At 43.4% G+C, this 6012-nt stretch overlaps 1 long non-coding RNA gene across 1 annotated transcript; it reads right to left on the bottom strand.

Annotated features, from left to right (window-relative positions):
• Positions 1 to 5000: 5000 nt before the first annotated feature.
• Positions 5001 to 5437, bottom strand: LOC143133022 (uncharacterized). Its single transcript, XR_012988408.1, has 2 exons — positions 5337 to 5437; positions 5001 to 5088 (listed from the first exon to the last, which is right to left on the bottom strand). It is a non-coding gene; the product is annotated as an uncharacterized LOC143133022 (long non-coding RNA).
• Positions 5438 to 6012: the final 575 nt, after the last annotated feature.

The following is a 6012-nucleotide window of genomic DNA, read 5'->3' as shown; positions in this document are numbered from 1 at the left end:
TTTTTCCTATTATCATTATATACCTGCCTGCTTGATCTGAGAACTCTGATATGTGCTCATTATTAACCCCTCCTGATAGTAGTATGGCTACCCCCCTTTTATGTCCTAATTTGTAGGAAGATGAGTAAACATGTTTGAAGCCCATTCTATTTAGTTTAGCATGTTCAATATCATTAAGATGAGTTTCTTGGAGGTATGCTATCTGAGCTTTATCTTTCTTAAGTTGTGATAGGATTTTACCTCTCTTAACTGGGTTATTTAATCCATTAACATTGTAAGAAACTATTCTTATGCCTTGCATTTAGGTTATTGGATAATCATATTCCTTCATATGTGTGAAAAGCTTCCCCTTAACAGTAAAGAACAACCAAACTAAAAACAAATACACAACAAAGACATACACAAGAACTAAGTGTACTTCCAAGATAGTGGTCTTTTTTATGACATTACGCCAGCTGGTTATAGGCACTACTAAGGGAAAATCACCTTCTTGACAGGGAGAGCCCTTATAGGTAACAGCACAGTGAAGTCCCATTGTCCATATGCTTGCCCGATGTAACGTTACATTTTAATGAAGTCACTAGGAAAGTAAACTAATTTCTTTCTAACCAATGAAACGACTAAACTCACCAAACCGGAGGAACCGTGTCATTTCCAAGATACGCTAATGTGTGAATTCTAACCACTATCTGTATTAGCGGGTGTGGGATTTCGTCTGAAGATCTGTAACTTCTCTCTATAGCGGGGAGCTCGGTCTCCGGGTCACCTCGCTGCTCTCCGCCAACTCAGCTGTTGCAGTTGCTCCATCAACGTCTCCGGGGGTCTGATGATGTCGACGGGGTAGCCTCTCTGAGCCATGTCTTGTGTAGCCTCGAGTGCCGTATCGTAGATCTGGGCTCCCTCCTTATATTTCACCTTTAGCCTGGCTGGAAACATAGTTTGGAACTGGATGCCTCTATCTTTCAGAATCTTTCGAACGTTTGCATATTCTTTCCTCCTTTGCAGGATACGCGGAGGGTAGTCATTGTCCAAATTAATTCGCTTCTCCTTCCAGATCAAACTTTTCTTTTTCCATGCTCCTGGGAGTATCATTTCTTTTGTTCTGAAGCTGGAGAACTTCACCAGGATAGATCTCGGTGGAGCATCTGCCGGTGGTTGTGATCCCAACGCCCGAATAGCTCTCTCGATTAGCAGGGATGACGTGTCAGTAATATTGAGATTTTCCACCAGTAATTTTTCCACGAATTCGAGCACTGACTGGAACTCATCTTCTGTTCCATAAAATCGAATATTTTCCCGCCTTGAGCAACTCTCTTGTTCTGTGAGTTTAGCTTCCATCTGGGCTTATAACTTTAGCATTTCTGACAATACATCTTCCGTGTTTTGGATCCTGTCCTCGGCCTTAACAATCCGTTCTTCAGCATCATCCAGCCTGGTGTTTGTTCTTGTTATTTCTACTTGTCTTCCAATTGAGTCTTGTTATCTCGTCGGAAATCTCTTAGCTCTTTGAGAATCAAGCTCAAATCTACTGCATCATCCTCCTCCTGAGGGCTAGCCTTGGCACCGTCTTCTTCAAGGCTAGGCGGTGAACAGCTACGACTTCGTCTCTTCCCGCCTTGTATCTTTGGTTGTTGTACATTTTTCTTGCCTTTTATCCTAGTGGACGCCATTGCCCCTCTCAGTAAATATGTTACAACTCTATTAATAAAAGAAATGTGGGGTTTAGGGGCTTTTAAAGAATTTCGCTAATCGGGAGCTGTTGGTCTATGCTGCCATCTTGTCAGTGACCTGACCGGAAGTCGACATGTTCTTCTCTTTCAAATAGCCCAGAATTACCCAATACTGATGGTTGGAGAAATGTCCTTCCTGGACACCAAATGGGTACTTAATAAAAAAAAGAGTGAGGGAATAGGATAGGCTCAGATAATGGTGAAAGTCATGTTCTGTCATTTACAAAATCTGTGGGAAGACGAAGATAGACTCAGATTGTAGCAGAGAACTAGAGTTCCATCTGTGCTATTTTTCTTCAGATGTACCGATAAGTATGTCCCAGAAAAACTCTGCGTGTTTGGGACTCATAGACTCCCCTCTCCTCTACTCTCTTCTCCCACCCTCTCTTCTCCACTCTTCTCCTCTCATCACCTCTCCTTTCCTCCCCTCTCCTCTCCTCGCCTCTCCTCTCATCTCCTCTCCTCTCTTCTCTCCTCTCTACTCTACTAGGTGCAGCCAGGCCCGTCGCTAGAAGGCAAGCAAACCAAGCAATTGCTTGGGGCCCCGAGCTGGCCAGGGGCCCCAAGACAACGACTGGTTAAGAATAAAATGCAACGACAAACTGTGAGCGCCCCTTTGATAGTCAATGCAGTAAAGTGCAACGACACTGTTACCGGCAATACCGGGATCCCCCTCAAGGGGGCCCCTCTCAGTAGTCGCTGACAGCAGCCAGCCAGCCAAGTTTGTGATCTCTGCTGCCGGGAAAATATAAAACCTCGGCAGTCATAATAAAGCGGAGTTATGCGTCCGGAAGCCAGAAAAGAAAGAAGAGAAAGGAAGAGGATGACAAGAAAAAACAAGATAGTGGTAAGTGATAAATTACACTGGATAAAATAGCTCTACTTGTCTTGTACAAATGGTGTAATGTCGCAGCAGGAAGGCTAGCCTAGCAAAAACATTTTTTATGTTAACTACCTGCCTGACGGCCCATGCTGCTTGTAACAAACTAGAACAGTTAGCGCAACTTTTTTTTTCGAACGGACGGAATATGGTTACATACTCTAATATGTTTATTAACGGGATAAGGAAGACGCAGATCTGTTCCAGAATCACTGTTTATCGTATTTAATGACATAACATTGCTATAGCTTTGTAATAGGTTTTGATGAAGGTGGCATAGCTTCTCTGCTATAGGCTACTAATCGACCGTGATAATCTATTTACCAAATGGGGGTTAGGAAAACCACACGATAAATCCCGTGCATGAAAGCAGACTGGAACATTCATGTCTAGTAGTATTCATGCACGCCAGCTGTTTACTCTCTTTAAAGCATCAGGTGCGTCTGTCTAATTCTCAAACAGCAGAATGCTTAAATGCTATGTTAAGATACAAGTAGGCCTGGGTCAATGTATAACATTAGCTTGGGATGTTTTTACAGTAAGCATTGGTAGTTGTGAAAGCAGCTGCATCCCTTCTAAATATCAAAATATGGAAATGCTAACATATCTTTTCTTTCTCCCTCAAGGTTTTTTGCTTAAATTTCTCAGCCCTCAGGCTCTTCCTAAGGATACCTCCACTGATGAAGGTAGAGTGAATTTCTCTCGCTGAGCTGTTAATGACCATTTCCAATATGCTAACAGTGAAATGGTCAAACGTACTTCACAGGTAAATTTTTTTTCAATTATTTTCCCAGGTACACCATCAACTTCATCCTCCATTCATGAGGAAGAAGCTGACATTGGATTTTATGGTACGGTGGTGTTTTTGCAAATGTTCAAAATGTTCAAAACTAATGCACAGCATATATGCAACAGCAGTATTTGCACTGTCAACATTTTTTATTTATATAAAGTGTGGGTGAATTTAAACTGTATGGCTATGCTGTGGTTCCTGTAGGCTTTGCGTGCGGTGGGTGGGTGGGGGCCTCCATGTCCATTTTGCTTGGGGCCCCCAAATTCCTTGAAACGGCCCTGGGTGCAGCCTGTTGAAGAAGACTACCATCATATTGAGCAGGTCTAAAAATAATACCCACTCTGCCTGAAGAATGTGTGTTTGTGTGTGTGTGTGTGTGTGTGGGGGGGGGGGGGGGGGGGTCAGAAGCATGTTCTCTTATGAATCATGTCCCCTCTAAGGAAGACAGGTTAGAAAAACAGAAGAGAGCAGAGGAGAGACAACAAGTGAGAAAGAGAAAGGAGAGAGGGAGAGAGAGGAGAAACATAGAGAGGAGAGATGTGTGTGATAAAGAGAGGAGAAGAGAGGGAGAGAGGAGAGAAGAGATGTGGGAGAGAGAGGAGAGGAGAGAGAGAGGAGAGGAGAGAGAGGAGAGGAGAGATGTGGGAGAGAGAGAGGAGAGGAGAGAGGGAGAGAGGAGAGATGTGGGAGAGAGAGAGGAGAGGAGAGAGGGAGAGAGGAGAGGAGAGGAGAGAGGGAGAGAAGAGGGGAGAGGAGAAGAGAGGGAGGGAGGAGAGGGGAGAGAGGGGGAAGAGAGGAGAGAAAGGAAAGGAGAGGAGAGGAGAGAGGGAGAGAGGAGAGATGTGGGAGAGAGAGAGGGGAGGAGAGAGGAGAGATGTGGGTGATGTGGGAGAGAGGGAGAGAAAAAAGACAGTGTGTCAGCTCCTGGTTTGATAGTTCTGCAGTGAGCCGGAGGTCATTTGAGTTATTATCCAATATGAACACACACACACACACACACACACACACAATTATTATCCAATGTGAACACACACACACACACGGTGCACGGTGTAGCTGACCACTAATGATCGTTTTTAATAGTATCCCAGATAGCAAACATACACTGGGACGGAACTGGGCCACACCTACCTCAACGTCCGGCACGGATCTGCATAATGGACCTGATCCGGCGTCCAAACGCACATCGGTCCAAAATTGGTCTGGATCCGTTTGACGGATCTGGTACCAATAAGGGCTAAGACTGGCCCAGTTCCGTATGGTAGTCTGTGTTACTGACGTGTTCCAGATCTGCTTATCATATGCAATACGGGTCCGCTTATTGTGTGTGGTACGGACCCGTTTATCAGACATCAGCTGGCTTTATTTGACATGTGAAATGTGATTGGTAATTAGGCCTAATTATCCTGAAAAATCTGTTTGCTACACATTTGCTAACAGGTTCGTTATAGGTTCACCCAGGCTAAAGTTCGTAACGTTTTCCCAACAGCTCAACTGATAAACATAAGCTAGGCTACAAACAAGATCGAGGGAGGTAACAAAAACTTTACACATAAGTGTCTAATTATTTTTTTATTCAACAACCTGGCTGTAGAAGTGCAATCCCAGACAAAGTTTAAGTCGTGTTAATTCCACTGTTCCCATCGATATTCAGGCTGTCTTCCTCAGTCATCTCCATGGTCAATCTGAAACAACACAAAATAAACATTAGCCATTTATTCCTTTTTGAAAATAGGTAGTCACAATTACACTCGGTTTTTTTATCATCAGTGATCCTGTTAGCGTTACCAATGTTTTTTCCAAAATAGTTATTGTGATGGCTAAGGTAGTAGGCTAGCCCATATTGCTGGAAAGTATAACCTTAAAGTTATCAATTGCTCGGTTGCTTGTTGTTGTCTCTGAATAAAACAGAGATAAAAAGCAGATAACCAACCTTGAAAAGTTGGGCTGTCCTAGTCCAACCCCAGGCTGGCAAATCATGTCAAAAGATTGATAGTGAGCAAACCAAAGATCCTTGATTAACGTTACTGCTTGGACTTCTGCGTGGAAAGAATATGGGGTTGTCTCATAGCACTGTTAGATCGATCTGACACAAACAACAATTGACTACTTTTACCACTGCTAGGTAATAATAAAAATAATGAAACGGACATATGATCAATATTGAGCCAACTATATCTTCTTTTCCAGCCTTACTGTAGAAATGAAGTGGCCATGGGAACATAGTGCACCCCCATGGTTTCTAAATTTGTGCCATTCCAAAATACCTTTTTTTTTCTTTAGCAGCCAGTTTACAATGAAGTAGGGAAAGGACAGTCAATTTAGCAGAATCAGCACCTTAATTAATATCATTACCACCTGGGTCTGCTGTGAAAAAATGGTCCTTCGGTTCATATCCGTATCACAGGTTTGGGCCAAATCAGTGTTTTGTATTTTAAAAGCATCTCCTGACTTCCAGTTCAGTTGCGGAAATTGGACCTGGGACAAATCTGTTAACCGGTGATAAAACAGCATTGCTAGCAGAGCTGAAACCTGTATCAGGAGCAGACCTGGCCCACAGTCAGATACCGTATGTCCGCTACAGGCGGATCTAAAGGCTTTTATGCGGA

This window comes from Alosa pseudoharengus, unplaced genomic scaffold (genome assembly GCF_046254945.1).
Source record: "Alosa pseudoharengus isolate Yale_2024_CS ecotype anadromous, Long Island Sound unplaced genomic scaffold, YU_APseudo_1.1 YU_APseudo_1.1_scf_19, whole genome shotgun sequence".
In the NCBI taxonomy this organism is placed as follows: Eukaryota; Metazoa; Chordata; class Actinopteri; order Clupeiformes; family Clupeidae; genus Alosa; species Alosa pseudoharengus.
Note: the sequence above shows the minus strand (reverse complement) of the source record. Positions and strands in the feature narration are given on the sequence as shown.